This window comes from Caretta caretta, chromosome 7 (genome assembly GCF_965140235.1).
Source record: "Caretta caretta isolate rCarCar2 chromosome 7, rCarCar1.hap1, whole genome shotgun sequence".
NCBI lineage: Eukaryota > Metazoa > Chordata > Testudines > Cheloniidae > Caretta > Caretta caretta.
In genome coordinates this window covers 89878739-89897927 of record NC_134212.1, presented here as the reverse complement: position 1 = coordinate 89897927, position 19189 = coordinate 89878739, and the positions used below count along the sequence as shown (strand labels likewise).

Here is a 19189-nt window from a genome sequence, read left to right as displayed (position 1 = left end):
TGTTGACTACATCAAATTTAGCTTGTGTGAGTTGTCTTTACCTAGCTAGTTATTTAATCTATCCTTCCTCAGATCTGTGGTATTTGTAAGGCATCTATAACCTTGATAGCACAAATATCACCCCCAAAGTGCGGAAGGCTCTCTACTCCTGGTCACTAGGTTAAGAGCTGGAGGAGGGGATTTATTAATACCAGCTGTAGTAATTAAAGTTGCCTGATCGTTGGTATGCTGTGGATGTGTTCCTTCTTGGGTAAGGGAGTTTGGGACTCAGGAGGGACATTATAATTAATATTTTTGTTTCACGCTGGTCTCTTGTACTGTATCTCCACTCCTCATTAGTGATCTTGGGGTGGAATTATTGCTATGTTATTCATCTACTGTCTAATGGGAACAGGCAGGGTAGACAGTGCAGCTGAAGATTGTATGGTAAAAGATTTCTTTTTTTTTCATCAGTGTATTTAGTGCAAGGGGATGCCTGAAATTTTGTAAATATTTTTAGCAGGATGCATTTCTCTGCCTTCTGTGTCAGGGTTAGAACAATGGCTTTACCTGGATATATGTGTTGGATATATAGCATGTATCCTCAAGTGCTGTGAGTTGTCTTGCTAATACAAATAACTGTATTTGAGTTGTCTGTGAATCAAGCAATTATACCCAATTCATCTTTATGCAAGTCTTATTCTGACATTTAGGATTCACTATTGCTAGGTGCTGAGCTTTCTGGCTCTAATCCAGCAAAGCAGTTAAGCACAAGCAGTCCTATTGACTTCAGTGGAATTTACTCATGTTTAAAGTTAAACATGTGCTTGAATTCTTTTTGTCTTGACTTCTTTGGGCCTTGTATTAAACTATTAACAGAGCAGTGAAGGCATGTATAGTGCAAACAAGAGGCAACTAAACAATGGAGTAGTGATGGTGAACACAGGAACAAAACTAAGCAGTGACTCACCAGTATTGGATACTTTAAAATGCCAGCTGCTGGCTATGTCAAACAGCACATTTGCCTAACCTGACCCAGTGATAGTATGCTAGAAGCTCCTCCCTCTAGATGCACCCTCTCACCATCCTCTCAGTTGCATTTCCTCACAATTGCAATTGTCTCCACCCAGTCTGTAGCTCCACTATCTAGCTCTGTATTCGATATCTAATGGATGAGAATCCAGAAATGATAGAAAACAAATAGAAATTACTCTTAGAATTGCATAGAGAATTACATCCTTTCAATAGCATTCTACAGGCTGATTTACAATTATATCAGTGTTGTTGTTCACAATTAAATTCTATACGACTTTTCCACAAGAGGTATTTCTGAGAGGCTGGAATTTGATGTAAGGGCTGTGCTGATGCATTCTAACAGGCCAAAATGATTATCATTCAAACCGTGAGGCTGATTTATTGTTATTATTGTATATTCACACGTATACTGAATACTTAATGTTTTGTCAATGGTTTCTAGCTAAACTAACGTATTAAAAACAAAGAAAAATTCAAAAGAGGTAGTTAGTAGTTTCCCTGGAGTTTTTCAGCCCTTGAATTCTGTTCTGTGACTTAAATTGACTAAAATACATTTAACTCCTCAAGGGACTCTCTCAGAAGTCAATAGGAGTTTAACCATTAGGCGTATCTTGCTCCCATTAATCTCAATCAGGGCATGTTGTTAATATGACAACATAACTGAACAGAAATTATTGTAGGTACACAGCAACTGAATATGGAAAATATCAGCTGAGCATGGAAGAGACAAAGAATTAAGTAGCTACAGTGTGCGTGAACCAAACTTTGTGAAATTATTAGAAATCACAATGATGAATGGAATTCTTGCTAACTAACAGCATTTCAACATATAGCAGTTAGCTGTCCTTCATGATGAAATTTGTTTTAGATGCTGAATTAATTATCCAGTAATTTTTCTTTTCTGTGACTGATTTATTTCTTAGGCATTGCTGTTGCTTATATGTTATACCCACCCAATCAAATAAAACAGTTCATGATATCAAAACATTGTAACCTAATACTTGCCAAAATATCCAAAGTTTTATGCAGTATTTTATTATTACCAGTGGTTGTTCACAAAAATATATATCTCCAGTGTACCACAGTTAATTTGTAATATAAAAATACTGACATTAATGGCATTCTGTTTATCTTATACCGCTACAGATTGAGGTAAAAAGTGCTGTGATTATGAGGACACGTTCAAATGGTCAGTCAGGACGTAGAATTAAATATATTATAAATTAATGCAGAATTATGCTAAATAATGATAAAGCAGGAAAGAAGATGCAAATATTAAATATGAGAGTATAGCTGCAGAAAGGTGGGCCCTGGCAATGCGTCTCCCAGGTCCCCCTAGCTACAGTGTGAACTGAAGTTTCAGCCAATTTCACTTCTACTTATGAAGCTGTAAGTTGTGCTTACTGTATTCAGACCAATGGTAGAGAGAGTGCTAAACAGAAACACCTAAAATTCAGGTGAATCTTCTCATTTTTCCCCCTTATCAGGAAAATCTCCTTGTTTCACCACACTAATTATATAATTAATAAGCATAATGGCTTATTAAGCATTCAATCAGATATACAAAAGCAAAGCTCAAGTAGCAGTTCTATTCAGTGTATTAAATAAAAAATATTTATGAGATAGACAGTTGGCATGCTAAGCAAGCTGTTTGTTAAATTTGTGCCAATGTACATAGGTAGTTATGGCTAAATTTCTCAGGATCTAACTCTTTAAACTTGGAATTCTGTAGTGAAAATTTGATATTGCTACACTAACTTAAAAGTAATCAAGCTAAGTTTTGGTATAAATACTAATTACAGCTATCATGCATATAAACGAAAAGAATTACCATTGCAATAGCTATATCCAAAAAGATAAGGAGTGTGTTATGTAATCAGTAAGTAACACTAATGCATGGAAGAAAACAGGTTGTACAACTCTGATGAAAGATGATAAAACTGCAACTCAAAGGTAAAATGCTTTTGCAAAACAAATATACATTGAATGATTCAACTTCTTGTAGTTTTCATCTCACAATTGTATTCATTAAATTATCCAATGACTAGCTTTTGGATTTTCTTTTATTTTTCCACGTGTAAGGTAATACACTGATTACGTTGGGGGCAACATAACAGCTAACTCTCTACTTTATAATGAAAGATACTAGTTTTCAGTAGAAGGCTGAAAACTCACTTACAACTTCTGAGACTGAGCTGCTGTAAATCGCCAAAGCCACTATCACAGCCCTGGTAAAGCTCCCCCGTGCCGGACACTCACAGGTGTCTCTGTGATTGGGCCCCACACAATGGGCTTTTAAGCTTCTTGAAACGAGCACAGTCCAGGCACTGTCTCTGGCTTTAGAGAGAAAATTCATTATCTCAGAATTCATATATTGTACATAGACATTCTACAAATCGTCAGAGCCCCTTTGGCTTCAGTGTAGTCCTGTAGGATATATATCTCGGGATCTGACCTTTCAAGTCTAATTTGTGCATCCCTGTTGTAAAATGTCTGATATTTTCCATTAGGAGAAATACAAGTTTACAAATCAGAAAACTGTGACAGCCTATAAATCAAGAACAATGTGAAGTTCCATGTTAAATTGTAGTTAGGGCTGCCAACCCTCCAGGATTGGCCTGGAGTCTCCCAGAATTGGCATCTATCTCTCAGTGACTATTGAAAGGAATCCGAGAGATTTTAATAGGATATTTTAAGAAAAGGACTTTGTGTCGTGTTGGGAAAAAAATCTCCTGGAATAGCTTCAGTCAGAGTTGACAACCCTAGCTGTAGTGTTTGAAAGACCACATAGTCAGATTTTTAGGGGCAGAATGACGATTAAAATGATCTAATCTGATTTCCTGTATGACCAAGGCCATATAACTTTATCAAGTGATTCCTGTGTCAAGACCATAATTTATGGTTGAGTTACAAAACCTCTAATCAAAATCATTTTGAATTTCAGAGGAGTTGGGATTCAAATCTGGTTTTAGGGATGTGTAATAGATTAGTTTCCAGTTCTGATTCAGATGCAGCTGTTCTCATGAGATTTCACCACAAGTTGGCAGAAATCTCACATAATGTGTGTGTAAGCAAGGATTCTGTCACCTAGGGCCTTCTTCTCATAAGAAAACCTCATTAGATTTTAGCATCACTGAATTCAAACTTTAACCCAAACTGTAGCCCTGGTTCAGCTTTAAAACTGAAGTTTAATCTAAACCTAATCCAGATCTGAGCACAGGCTTCTTGACGTAAGAACGTAAGAATGGCCCTACTGGGTCAGACCAAAGGTCCATCTAGCCCAGTATCCTGTCTTCCAACTGTGGCCAGTGCCAGGTGCCTCAGAGGAAATGAACAGAACAGTTAATCAGGTGATCCATCCCATGTCACTCATTCCCAGCTTTTGGCAAACAGAGGCTAGGGACACCATTCCTGCCCATCTTGGCTAATAGCCATTGATGGACCTATCCTCCATGAATTTATCTAGTTCTTTTTTTGATCCCTGTTATGGTCTTGTCCTTCACAACATCCTCTGGCAAGGAGTTCCACAGGTTGACTGTGCATTGTGTGAAGAAATACTTCCTTTTGTTTTAAACCTGCTGCCTATTAATTTCATTTGGTGACCCCTAGTTCATGTGCTATGAGAAGTAGTAAACAACACTTCCTTATCTACTTTCTCTACACCAGTCATGATTTTATAGACCTCAATCATATCTCCCCTTAGCTATCTCTTTTCCAAGCTGAAAAGTCCCAGTTTTATTCATCTCTCTTCATACGGAAGCCGTTCCATACCCCTAATCATTTTTTCTGAACCTTTTTCAATTCCAATATATCTTTTTTGGGATAGGGCAACCACATCTGCACACAGTATTCAGGATGTGGGCGTACCATGGATTTATATAGAGGCAACATGATATTTTCTGTCCTATTATCTATCCCTTTCTTAATTATTCCCAGCATTCTGTTAGCTTTTTTGACTCCTACTGCACATTGAGTGGATGTTTTCAGAGAACTAGCCACAATGACTCCAAGATTTCTTTCTTGAATGGTAACAGCTAATTTAGACCCCATCTTGACCCATCTTCAGTTATTACTATCTAACAAAGCTGTGCTTACACTTTTAGCTTACTTTGTCAAAAAAATATTGAGATCCCTAAAAGTCTCTCAGCAGGAAGCATCAGTTGTTGAAGACTAATAGATGCTACACCATTTATACCAAAGCAGCTCTGTGGACCCCATTATGTTGCTGCTTTAAAGATCCAAAGAAATTAAATGATATTGTTAAATCTCTGCTACGTTCCTTTTGGATAAATCTCTATTTCACACAGCATACCACCACACTTTAGCATTAATTTGTACCCTTGTTAGTTCTCAGCAGAGAAGTAAAAAAGAGTGAATGTGTTTTGAAAGAGAACTATATTTTCAACCACATAGCTGGTTCCTCCAGATTAGAAGTAAGGATTTCATTTTAACAAGATCCCTTGCTCCCTTTAGCTGGAGAAAGTTTTTAAAAGGAGAAAACACCTTGTTTGACAGTCTTCTGAGTGGTATTAAAGGTGGTAATAACCTCCTGGAGAAAAGAGAAGACTTCAGTAATACAGCCAGAGGTTATGGGCCTATTGCAGGAGCATATGGGTAAGTAAGGTTCTATCACCTACAATGTGCAGGTTGTCAGACTAGATGACCCTTCTGGCCTTTATGGACTTGTCTACACCACAGTAAAACACCTCCAGCTGGCCACATCAACAGACTCAGGCTCACAGGGCTCAGACTGCAGGGCTATAAAATTCCAGTGTAGACTGTTCAGGTTTGGGCTGGAGCCCAGGCTCGGGGGCACTTCCCCCTTGCAGGTCCCAGAGCCCAGGCTCCAGCCCGAGACCCAGTGTCTATACTGCAGTTCATAGCCTCATGAGACTGAGTCAGCTGACACAGGCTAGCCACAGGTGCTTTATTTAGGGTGACCAGATGTCCCCTTTTTAAAGGGACAGTCCTGTTTTTGGGGACTTTTTCTTATATAGGTGCCTATTATCCCCCATCCCCTGTCCCATTTTTTCAGTTGCTATCTGGTCACCCAGCTTTATTGCATTGTAGACATACCTGAAGTCTGAATCTAAGAGAAGCAGGGCAATCCTGCTACATGTGCAGAAATTGGAGAAACACAGAACTTCAGTGCCCAGCACTACCACCTGCCACTTTTCACAAACACTAAACTTTTAAACTTTAGTTTGAAATTAGCAGACTTTTTTTTAAAGTGAGAAATTACTTCCAACAACTTTTATTGGACTCTACTTTTCCATAGTTTCCATACCAGATCATTTATATATTTTTAAAAGTTGTCTTAATGTGAAAATTCATGAAATATTTTTCCATCACTTAATAAAGTAAGGAGTTAATTTCTTTTGAACAGTTGGTAGATGCTATACCATGTCATTTTGCCATTTCATTTCAGATGAGTAGCCAGACTGGCAGTCATAGTTTGGCTTGCATAGTAGAATAGCTAAGGTTTGCCTAATTATTAAATATGTACAACACATTAGATTGTAAATATATGTATACACACAGTACTCCAGGATAGCACTTGAGATCTCATTTGCTCCATTTCACTTCAGGATTTAGATCCTTAGTAATCGTTGAATAGGTTAAGATGATTGGTGAACTATATCAGTTTGGAAAAAGTATAAGCCTTCCCAGACCTCACAATACTGTTAGAATGCATGCATGATTACAAGATATTGTTTCTTTCTAAGAATGAACTTAGCCACGCTACAGAGAAACACAAAATGGATTCATTCATTACAGGTTTCAAGGAAACTATAATCCAGAGGCATATTGCATGTCTAACGAAAGGTTACATTTTCCATATAATAATCATGGGTTTTGTGGTTGAATAATAAAATGGCTGTAAGACAGGGTCACCTTGTTGCTCATTAAAGAGAATAATTTCTTCAATACATTTTTTCATGCCTTTCCCAATGGCTCTTACAGGAAAAGGAATAAGATGTCAGAAAAGAGTAGAGTTCAGAAAAGTTTTTAGGTTTAGACAGTGTTTTTTGTTTGGACTGAAGACAAAAATATGCTCTGAGGCATAACCCCAAGGGAATGTTTAGCACCTTTATCAGTTACTTTGTTTAGCAACTTGACAGGCAACTGACTGAAGTAGGTTCACTCTGTTTACTATAACCAGGAAACACAGGGTTGCCTCGGGGCCATGAAGGCCTCTGAGCTGGAAATGTATTTTTTTAAGGACTTTTCAGCTTTTTCATGTGAAAATACAAACTATTGAAGGTTAAATCATTTTGTTTGACTCGACTACAGTCATTAAAAGTAATAAAACTTGCGACTTAAATATATGGGTGTTAAGCACTATGATGATGATGCAGAATCCAATTTGACAGTGAGATGTTCAGCAACGACAGTGAAGGTGTCCCAGAGCAGGGCTACTATGCAGTTCTTCTGCTTGAAACATGCAATTCTGTGCCGAAGAAAAAAAACATTTCACGGTCATTTCCTTGCTACTCATACCCTTATAGAGTACACAGGCTGGAGGAAGTAGTTTCAGCTACACAGCAGAGATGAGAGTGTGGGCTGAGCAAGTCTGGCTCCCTCTCCATTACTCCCCATACTTTGTTGTCTGTGTGTGATATGCACTGGGCAATATATGTAAAGTAAATAGTGACTCTTTTTACTAAAGTACTGGAGCAATAGTGTGTAGGACTATTTTGTCATCAGTCCTGCTTGTTGGATGGTCATGACTACTTCAAAGACAATTTTATGCACACTAACGTGCTGTCCCCAACAGCTGAAGAGCAAAAGAGCAAGGTACAGGGAAATGGCTTTCCATCACAAATAGCTTATAGAACAGCCTACTGAAGTGTTAACATCCACAATTACCATTTCACAGCATCCAGTATACTGTAGTTATTTTATGTGCTTAGAAAAGCAAAGAACTCTGGGATCTCAGACATCATATGGTAGTTACTTGTTTATGCGTGACGACTTTATCACAGACACGACCTCAGACTGAACTGCACAGAGGAAAGCAACAGGTGCTCCTGGATGACCTCACTTATAGGACAATTGAGAGAAATTGAAAGATGTACTGCCAGCTTTGGGTTAAGGATGGACCAAATAGGACAAACTAAAAATAAACATTATTATAACTTTTGCAACACCAATATGTGTTATCTCTGTAACCCAGGACATGGACTTCTTTGGCAATGTTGTATATTCTTATATTGTACACCTGACGCCCTCTCTTTTATACTTTATGCAAGAAAATAATTTGTACCTATAGCGTGGTATGCACACCCTGTCTTCCTTTGGGGCATGGCAGGGTTGTGATACCACCATGGTTACAGTCTACCAGACAGTCTTTAGGCTGAAAGTGGCACAGTCCAGAGACCCAATGCATTAAGGGGTCAGGACAGTGCAGCCCAATGGCCAGTGTCAATACAGTGGCCTTTGCATTCAGGGCTGTGAGGCCTAGCAGCCAGAGTCAATACAACAGCCCTCAAACACAGGGCAGTGCAGCCAGTACCTGGGGGGGGGTGCACTGCCTGGGTGGGGGCATGGCAGCCCATGTAGGGGGGCCCAGGCCCACCTGACTCCACGCACCGGGCCCCGACCCAGGGTCCTAACAGCGGTGGAGCGTTCTGCCACTGTGTCAGCAGGGAATCTCACTGAAACACACTGGTACCTCTAACCCGAGTGAGGTCACTTGTTCTCCTTCCCTGGGGTACTTCCTGAAGCTATAGTCCATATGGCAGTGGAGTCTCTGGGCTCCTCAGTGCGGGTGATATCCTGGGGCTCCGTTGGCCACATGCCTCCTGTCCGACTCTCGGAATCTCTGGCTCCCACATGCAAGGGCTGGGATGGCTCCTCAGCAGGAGCCTCCCCAAAGGGTCTTCCCCTCCAGCGGTCAGCCAAGAATGAGCTGAGCCGCTTCTTTTTATACTGAGGTAGCAGTTGGAGCAGGCCCAACATGGTCTGAGGGGGCGGGACTTCCGCTGCCCATAGTGTGGGGTTAACTTCTCTTGTCCAGTGCGTGGTATGCACAGCCTGTCACAGTACCCTTTAACAATTCAGTTTGTCTTTAATAGAATAAAGGCATTTACAAGTTAAACATTAAACAATGGATACTATATTATAGTATCTAAGAGACCACAATTACTTCTGAGTTTTATAGAGGAAAACTGATTTCTTACTTACCAGTACTGTGGGCAGTTCTGACATTTTAATGACAGCCATTGTAACTTTCTACTAGCTGCCCTTGTATGTCCAGCAATAGAGGAGAAAGTCTGCAAAAATATTGGTTCGATATATGCAAATCAGCCAACCAGTACCTTGATATTTTCAATGCATTATTAGTGTTTTCTGAGCATACATCTTGTGCTCCACTATATGCTACATTAATGTTTCACCCTGAAATATTCTGGGTTTGGGGAGCGGCCATCAGTGCCTACCTTACTGTCGACAAGTTATCTCTGTATCACATGCTCAAGGAGTCAGCTTCTTCCTCTCGTGCGCCTAAGCCTGCTAACACCCACACTAGCATTCTACAGTTGTATCTGATCATGTTTTGGAGAATGGAATATCCCTGATTTAACTTTTGCTTTAATGAATATCTGGAACAATGTGCAGCTGCTTAGCTTCTTTCTTCATTTGACAATACAAAACTGCACCCAGAATGACTCTCATTATTCGTTAGACCTTGAAAACATTAGAAAACCCCCCTGAATCATGTCTCTTCCAGCTGCAGCCATGAAAATGTTTCATTTCAAGACTGTTGAATGATTTAATTGGCAAGTGTATTTTTCTGCCTTTCCTTGTCATTTCTGCCTGGTTCCTTGACAATTCTCTGAGGAGAAGCAGCACGTAACTGACAGCAAGAAACTCCAGCATCGGTGGCCACATGAATAATTGCAGACATATTCCTACAAAGGCTTAATTTGTTACCAAACAGAATTGCTAAAAAATGCTGCCAGCAATTTGGGGAGTTTTGCCAAAAAATGCAAGCCACAGATACATTTTAAAATTAGAAATGCAATAATATATGAAGTAATTTAGTGTGGTTAGTGTGGAAACCCTATTGTGGCACATGCTTATGCCAAATATTTCTAAGCAGGTGAAATGTGAAAATAGATTGCACCATAGCTGCTTTTACAGAGAGGGAAGAAAGGTAGCAAACAAAATGAAAGTTGCTTTTAATGTGTGAAATCCTGGGCCCACTGGAATCAATAGGGTTTTTGCCATTAACATCAATGGGGCCAGGATTTCAGCTAGTAGGTTGTTATGAAAACTTGATTCTGTGGAAGGTATGTTAATATAGAAAAAAGTAAAACGTTTGCAGGTAAATTGTATATTCCAGTAGGAAATCCATTAGTAAATAATACTATAGTTTTAGAATAAAAATATTGAATATACATTTACGTTTTTTTTCCTCACTGAACATTGGAGGTGGGTATAACAATTCTAAGATGTACTAAAAATCACGCTCTGCCATTTTGACTTGCGGACTACTCCTTTTTGCTGATAGTTTCTTCACCCCAAATGTACTGATCTTTACAGTCATTAGTGATACGACTTAAATGTATCACAGTTTTCAAAAGGAGGTTTGTGAGGTGGCAGTAACATGATATCCCATGAAATAGCCAGAATTTACAGTTAAATGACTATGTAGTTACTGAGTTGGTGCTATTGAATAGTGCACCTCATACTGTACACTACACTCTGCACATGAACATAGCAGGTCTCCTTAATTAAAAGCATAGAAAAATTCAAATCTTTTTAGTGCTTATGCACATGCATAACTTTCTACTAAAAGGTTTTAAAAACAAGAAGAGCAACACTACCATACTCTTTCCCAGTAAGAGCTTAGGTTCAAATCTGCATTATTACGCCTTTTATCAAAACATTCTCATATTTCACTTAAAGACAATGAGACCTCTCTGTAGGATGACCTATTACTGTACAGGACACCTCAGGTATAGGTACAGGACACGGTAATAAAATACCTACGGCTGGTCCCACAGCCCAGGCTCTAGCCCAAGTCTGAATGTCTACACTCCAATTTTATAGCCCTGCTGCCTGAGACCTGTGAACTCAAGACAGCTGACATGGGCCAGCCACAGGTGTTTTATTGTGTTGTAGACGTACCGTTAGAGCAGTGGTTCTTAACCTGGGGTGTGTGCAACCCCGGGGGGTGCAATGCGAGACATGCCAGATTTTTTTAGAAGGTAAATCATCGAAAACACAAATTAAGCATAGGCATGTAAGTACAACTACTTTGTTTCATCAAACCTATGTATGTATTAACATTATAATTTTTTAATGATTACTGTAATCTGTAATATACCAACAAAAATATATCTAGGTTTAAAAAACTGACCTACTTCATTGATTTTTGATAAGGGGTGTGAGAACATATTTTGAGAACCAGAGGGGTGCAGGCTGCAGTAAAGGTTAAGAAACACTGCATTAGAGGCTAATGAGAAGTTTTATTTCTGTTTCTATATGTACTATTTTTTTGCTTCTTGAAAGAAGAAGGTATTCTTAGACCAAAAGTTTCAACTTTGTACTCATGTGTTGGTGGAAGTTGTAAATGTAAAAGACAACAATTTGATCTCCCCTGCATTTTAATCTACTCAGATACAAAGCTTCAAATGATCACCCATACATGTTTAGCTTTGTAGACGTTTGTGTTTTGACAAGGGGAAATTTCTCTAGGGTGCATATTCTTTTTATAGTATGCAAACAAAATGTATGTGTGGTGTTTTCTGTGTATTGTTTTTTCCATGGTATCATTGTATATTACAGTGGCACAATTTCAGTGCAAATAATGAAATTAAATTATTCATAGAATGGATTTCTATGCTATGAATCTTTATGGTCAAATTTTGTTCTCTGGTTAGAACACTTCCTAACAATTTACATGCACAATTTATTGTACTATACATTAAGACACTAAAAATGTTAAAACAAAGATAAACATTTAAAACTAACAGCAGTAAGAAAAAGGCAATTAAAACATTTTTTTTAAAATTGTTGATCTAAATTAATCACTGACCAAAACTAAAAACTCTGCCCACAGTTCTGAAAATACATCTTATAATATCGTCGATACAATTACATTCTGTAGCCCTTTCTTTAGGCAACTTATGTACAGCCAAAATAATATTGCACACAGCAGGTTGCATCATGGTCTGTTAGAGAAAATAGTATAGGAGGAAAAATCTGAAAGGGGGAGGGGGAGCAATGCAGCCCAACCCGTTGCAAGATTTGCTGCAGAGCATTATCTCAGAAGAGCTCTAACAGCTCATTATATCCAGTGGTCATTTTGACAAAAATACACATCCAAAACCCCCTGCTGGTCCATTGAAAATAGTGCATTTAACAGAAATGATCTTCCTACAAAACTGGTGGCTTATAATGGAAATACAATCATCGAAATAGACTGTCCAATCTTTGGTTAGACAATATAATCATTTGTTCTCCTTTATCATTGTCACATTGTATCACAAACAGCTTTGTCCTAAAATGTGACTATAATATTCAGCGGATCTGTTACTAATTGAATTGGGGGGAAAGGACAGCTAGAACAGCAGTGGTGGAATTCTTGCTCTGAATTGGATCAATTTTGGCAGAAAAAGGTTTTGAAACTTATAGTTTCAGGAGGTGGATGCAGGAGGTGGATATAAGTTTCTCTGTCATATCACCTGCAAAATCCTAACAAGCAGACCTGTTAATTACTTCATTAATCTAGAGACCAGGTGGGTGAGGTAATATTTTCGACCAACCTCTGTTGGTAAGAGAGAAGCTGCTCTTCAAGTTTGGGAAAGGTTCTCTTAGCATCACAGATAAATGCAAGATGCTAAACAATCTCTTCCATCTTGCACTTGGCTGCGATGCTCGGAGTAACTTTCCCAGACCTGAAGGGGAGTTCTGTGTGGCTCGAAAGCCTCTCTCTTTCACCAACAGAAGCTGGTCCAATTAAAGATATTACCTTACCCACCTTGTCTCTCTAATATCCTGGGACTGTCACGGCTACACTATATTGGCAAACATTTTATCAATAACTTCCCTATTCCCACAGATGGAAGATGTTATATTTTTTAAAAATGGCAGGTATTATATCGAAACATATAAATAAATGTAACACTACCTTTGATTAATGGACTTTGTCTACTGCTTGTTTTAAAATTTAAAATCAAGGGTCTTTTTGGCTAGTTGTGAAGAGCATTTCTTACCATCTGCAATTTGCAAGAGGCTGCATCCTTTTTCTTGCAGGTGTGGACCTCCACCTGGTTACCCTGGTATCAGTCTTCTCCACGTTATATTATCAGAATGACAGGTTTCAGAGTAGCAGCCATGTTAGTCTGTATCCGCAAAAAGAAAAGGAGTACTTGTGGCACCTTAGAGACTAACAAATTTATTTGAGCATAAGCTTTTGTGAGCTACAGCTCACTCCATCGGATGTCATGTGCATACAGCCTCAAACGTGTTGGGGGTGGGGGGAGAGGAAGCATAGCGGCTCCTTTAAGGTTCCCTTGGAGTTTGGGAGGGTGGGTGGCTGGCAGGCAGGAGTTGGGGGAGGAATCACCTGAGTGGGTGAGTGAGCCAATGGGGTTCAGGAAAGTCATTGGCCCCAGCACACCTGGGAGAGGGTATACACACCCTATCACTCCAGTCTGAGCCCCCTTCCCATGTCTTGAGCTCAGGGACCTGGGCGGGTGGGCAGGGTTGGGGGGTTAGGAGGTGGCAGGTATCCAGTGCAGATACTCATTCCACGGGGGGACCTGTTCCCTGATAAGTCCACTTCTAATATCAGTTTAAGGGGAAGGTATGCTCTAAAAAGCTGGGGAATAAGGCTGGGGCTCCTAATGTTTGGTATAGTGAAGAGACAACCCCTTCTCCCCAGTACCTTAACTCTCATTTGAGGGAAGAGTGGTGGAGTCCCAGAAGTGGTCTGAGATCAATTGTGGAGGGGTTGAGGGACTGATGGCAACCTTATACCAGGTGAAAATGAATGAAGGATTAAGGAAGGAATGATGGCATTGTGCCACTTATTGCCAGATGACTTAAATTAATAGAGTTGCAGTCTAATTAAACTACATGACTTGCATCCTCTCTTTCTTCCCTCACGTCTGGGACAAAGAGCTTTGTATGGTTCTATCTGTCAAACCTCTATCCTCCTTTAGCTCCTTGAGCTAAACTGGATACCAAATGAATCCAGGGTGAAATTCAGTGGTGTTGGTTTTGACCTATAAAGTTTTTATGGTTTGAACCTTAATTGTGTGACATGGCAGCAGCTGCAATTGTCGAAAGTGCTTGAGTTAACAACCCTCTGATTTAATTAGAAAGGCTTGTGACAGGATATTCTCTCTCAAATTTATCTCTCTTTGGTTTGCTTTGGTTGATCAGAAACCAAATTTGGCAACCTGCAAGACTCACCTGTTTTCCTAAGCTTTTCCAGTAGGAGCCAAAGGTCTACTTTGGGACTAAGATTTGTAACATGCGCCTTGCTATGCTCATGGTGTTTAAAATTTGTATTTCGAATGGGTGTAATGTGTTGAGAGAACCTGATGAGTGCAACTAGAAAGCAATCGGTATTAAATAAATAGAGAAAGAGGGCAATGGTAGAACTTGATATGGAAGCTATGATTATTAATACAATAATTATAATTTCTATCACACTGAAAAGGAACCTTGTGTGTGTGCACAACGCGCTTGAGGCTTTTCCCACTATACGTTTAGGAACCTTTCTCATACTTGTGAACAGTATGAATTGAAGTGTTATGATCTGTTTCTTCCTGTTACATATTTTGCATGAGTTTATATATAGTATTGACACAAAATATTTTGATTATACTGCATTTAGGGACAAATAGAACTTCTCTAATCAATAATGATGATTATAATCATAGAATAAGTTACACTGAAGAAGGATAAAGTAATTGGGCTTGAAAAGAGTCTGAGAATCCAAAGGATAACATCTGCAGTGATTTATAAAGAATTTGCAACAAAAGTCTTCTTAAATAAAGATATTTACATTACTGGAGTAAGTTGCTGCAAACAAATCAATACTAAACTCATCCAAAAGCAGATATGATTGCTTGAGAAATGGTGGAGCTGCCAACAGTCAGTGCTGATATTTTTGAATCTGTCGTCACTGCAGATGTGATTGTGTGAACCGTGGCACCTCTAATTAAATAGTGCTCTTTTCAAAATAGTTCAAATTCCACTATTTTAATTTTGGTTTGAAATTTCTGCATTGATGTTCAGCTGACTTGTTTGATTGGTGCTGCATATTGACATTTTTACCTTCAACAAACATTGAAAATATAATGAGAAAAACTTGGTAGTGGAAGGTAACTGCCATGCTGATTTTCACAGCCACTGAGCTCAATATTTTTTACTTGCAGTAAAAGCAAGCAATTGATTCATTTTAGACATCTCTTCACAGAGATTAACCTACTTGGAGCTGAAAAATTACTGAGAATTAAGGATAATGTTAAACAACATCTACAAGGATAAACATTTTTAAATTAATGGGCCCAGATAACTTATACCAAAGACTCCTAAGAGAGTTGACTGAGGCCATCTCTGGCCTGCTGGTGTTAATTTTTAATAAATCTTGAAATACCAGTGAAATTCCAGAAGACTGGAAGACAGATGATGTTTTGTCTATATTCAAAAAGAGCAAATAGTATTACCTGGATAAGTGTAGGCTAGTTAGCCTGACAATCACTGACAAAATAATGGATAAGCTAATTCAGGATTCAGTTGATAGAGAATTCAAGGATAGGAGTATAATTAATGCCAGTCATTATGGTTTTATGGCAAATAGACCTTCTCAAGCTAACATGATTTTATTCTTTGATAAAATTACAAGTTTGTATGATAAAGGTAACTGTGCAGATGATAGAGCCAGAAGAGTTCCCAGAAGTTACCTACTACAGGACAGGCCTAACAAAGAAAATAACAGAACGCCACTAGCGGTCACCTTCAGCCCCCAACTAAAACCCCTCCAACGCATTATTAAGGATCTACAACCTATCCTAAAGGATGACCCAACACTCTCACAAATCTTGGGAGACAGGCCAGTCCTTGCCTACAGACAGCCCCGCAACCTGAAGCAAATACTCACCAACAACCACATACCACACTACAGAACCACTAACCCAGGAACTTATCCTTGCAACAAAGCCCGTTGCCAATTGTGCCCACATATCTATTCAGGGGACACCATCACAGGGCCTAATAACATCAGCCACACTATCAGAGGCTCGTATACCTGCACATCCACCAATGTGATATATGCCATCATGTGCCAGCAATGCCCCTCTGCCATGTACATTGGTCAAACTGGACAGTCTCTACGTAAAAGAATAAATGGACACAAATCAGATGTCAAGAATTATAACATTCATAAACCAGTCGGAGAACACTTCAATCTCTCTGGTCACGCAATCACAGACATGAAGGTCGCTATCTTAAAACAAAAAAACTTCAAATCCAGACTCCAGCGAGAAACTGCTGAATTGGAATTCATTTGCAAATTGGATACTATTAATTTAGGCTTAAATAGAGACTGGGAGTGGCTAAGTCATTATGCAAGGTAGCCTGTTTCCTCTTGTTTTTTCCTACCCCCCCCCAGATGTTCTGGTTTAACTTGGATTTAAACTTGGAGAGTGGTCAGTTTAGATGGGCTATTACCAGCAGGAGAGTGAGTTTGTGTGTGTATGGGGGTGGGGGGGATGTGAGAAAACCTGGATTTATGCAGGAAATAGCCCGACTTGATTATGTAAAGAGTTGTCACTTTGGATGGGCTAGCACCAGCAGGAGAGTGAATTTGTGTGGGGGGGTGGAGGGTGAGAAAACATGGATTTGTGCTGGAAATGGCCCACCTGATGATCACTTTAGATAAGCTATTACCAGCAGGACAGTGGGGTGGGAGGAGGTATTGTTTCATGATCTCTGTGTGTATATAAAGTCTGCTGCAGTTTCCACGGTATACATCTGATGAAGTGAGCTGTAGCTCACGAAAGCTCATGCTCAAATAAATTGGTTAGTCTCTAAGGTGCTACAAGTACTCCTTTTCTTTTTGCGAATACAGACTAACACGGCTGTTACTCTGAAACCTGTGCAGATGTTATATACTGTAAGGTATTTGACTACCGCATTACATTCTGATAAAATTAGCACTATATAATGCATTAAGAACAGGCTAACTGATCTCAAAATTGCAATTGTAAATGGGGATCATGATCAAATGAGGGGGTTTCTCAAGGGGTTTCACAGGAAAGGGCACTAGTCCCACCACTGGTCAATATTTTCATCAATGATCTGGTAGTAAATATATAATCATAAATATATAATGATAAAATTTGTGGATACAAAGATTCACAGAGTAGTAAATAATGATGAGGACAGGGCAGTCATTTAGAATGATCTGTGTAGCACCCTGCATGAAACTTCGAGGGAGAAAGATAGGTTGCAGGAGGGAAGTGTTTGGAGGAGGCACAAGGAAATTAGTCTGTATGCACATAGCTTGAATGCTAGCTGCAGTTGCAACACCTCTATAAATAGTTCTCTTAATAAAGAGCCAGTTTAGCTCTTTACAAGTATGAAGTCCTTTGATTTTAGGAAACATGGAGTCAGATGTCAATCTAGTGAGATCCGCAGCAAGGAAGAGAGTGTGATTTACAGGCAAACAAAGCAGCACCTATAAACAGAGCAAACAGGCAGCATGGAGGCATTCAGACTGCCGGGAAAGCTGTATTTCAAGACAAAGAATTTTGCAGAAGCAGGGAAACAAAAAATGATTTTGTATACAGCACGGACCATGGGAGGCAAACATGAAAAAATGAAGATAAAACTTTTTTAATTATATCATTGATGAAAAAGGACAAAAAATGAATGAGACACTGTTGCCATGAATAATGGCAGAAACACTTGAACAAATGATAAAGGTGTCTGGTAAGTACTGTGATCCCAGAAAGAAAGAGGCTGTATAGAGGAAGCATTTTTAACCTGAAATCAAGAAACAGAAGAAGGGATAGATATTTACGGAGCTGTGAACTCTGGTATTAACGTGCAACTTTGGAGACATAAAAGACTCACTAATTAGAGATAGGATCATTTGTGAGACATTTGATTCCAGTTTACAGGACAGATTGTTGAGAGAAATAGAGCTAACCCTAGAAAAATGCCTCCAAATAGCATGGTCAACTGAACTGTCCAGGGAAAGGATCAAAACAATGCCACCACTAGTGCAGAACACGTACACCGGGTCATACTGAAGGAATCCAGAAGACAGGACAGAGACAAAACAACTGAGAATGAAGCACCATGAAAGGCAGAAGGAAAATCCAGCCTGAGACTGATGGTGCAAGGGGAATGGGAAACAGAACCCTTTATGTTGCAGCTACCCTTCGAAGAAAAATGTAGCAGTACATGAAATAACTGAGGATGTAGAGACTTCAGATCAAGAGAAAGATGTCTTGCAGTGTAACTTTAATAGAGCCAAAGACTCTCAAAATAAGCTGCAGAAGAAAGCTGCCAGCCATTCAGCTGCCATATTTGTATCTTTACTATTAGATCAATGAGCAATTGGCTAGCAGCTTTCTGTATTTGAATCTATTCAAATCACTCTGCAAACATCTTCCTCTTCATTCAAAGTCTCTATGTCCTCAGTCAGCACTTGGCCACAGCATAGTTTTATTGACTGTCACCAGCATTTGGTCACATTTCTCCATTCTAATATTGTTGCTTATCAGCGTTACTAGGATTACATTGCACCTGGCTCCACAATCCTAGCAATACTGAAAAGCAGCAATGTTAGAATGGAGAAAACTGTCAAGTAAACTGAAGATCAGTATTGATTCAAAATCACTGAACAGAGAACTGAAAAGAAGTAACTACTTCATTACTTGTGACTGAGGACATAATACCTCATCTATCCAGGTCAAAAGTGTTCACTATTTGTGATATCAAGAATAGATTCTGGAATATTGGTCTAGATAAGCAATCCATCAACCTAACAACTTTTGTCATACTCTTTGGCAGGTATTGCTGGGTACAAAGGCCTATGGACACTAACCCAGAGGCAGAGGTGTTCCAATGTAAACTGAACCAGAGACTCCCAGGCATCAAGATTGTAGTGAATGAGATTCTTAATGTAGTAGAAGGAAATGTA

General features: G+C 39.2%; 1 protein-coding gene across 3 annotated transcripts in view; it reads left to right on the top strand.

Annotated features, from left to right (window-relative positions):
* The window catches only part of PRKG1 (protein kinase cGMP-dependent 1), an 891251-nt gene that overhangs the window by 507771 nt on the left and 364291 nt on the right, over positions 1–19189 (top strand). The gene's annotated exons all lie outside the window — the stretch shown is intronic.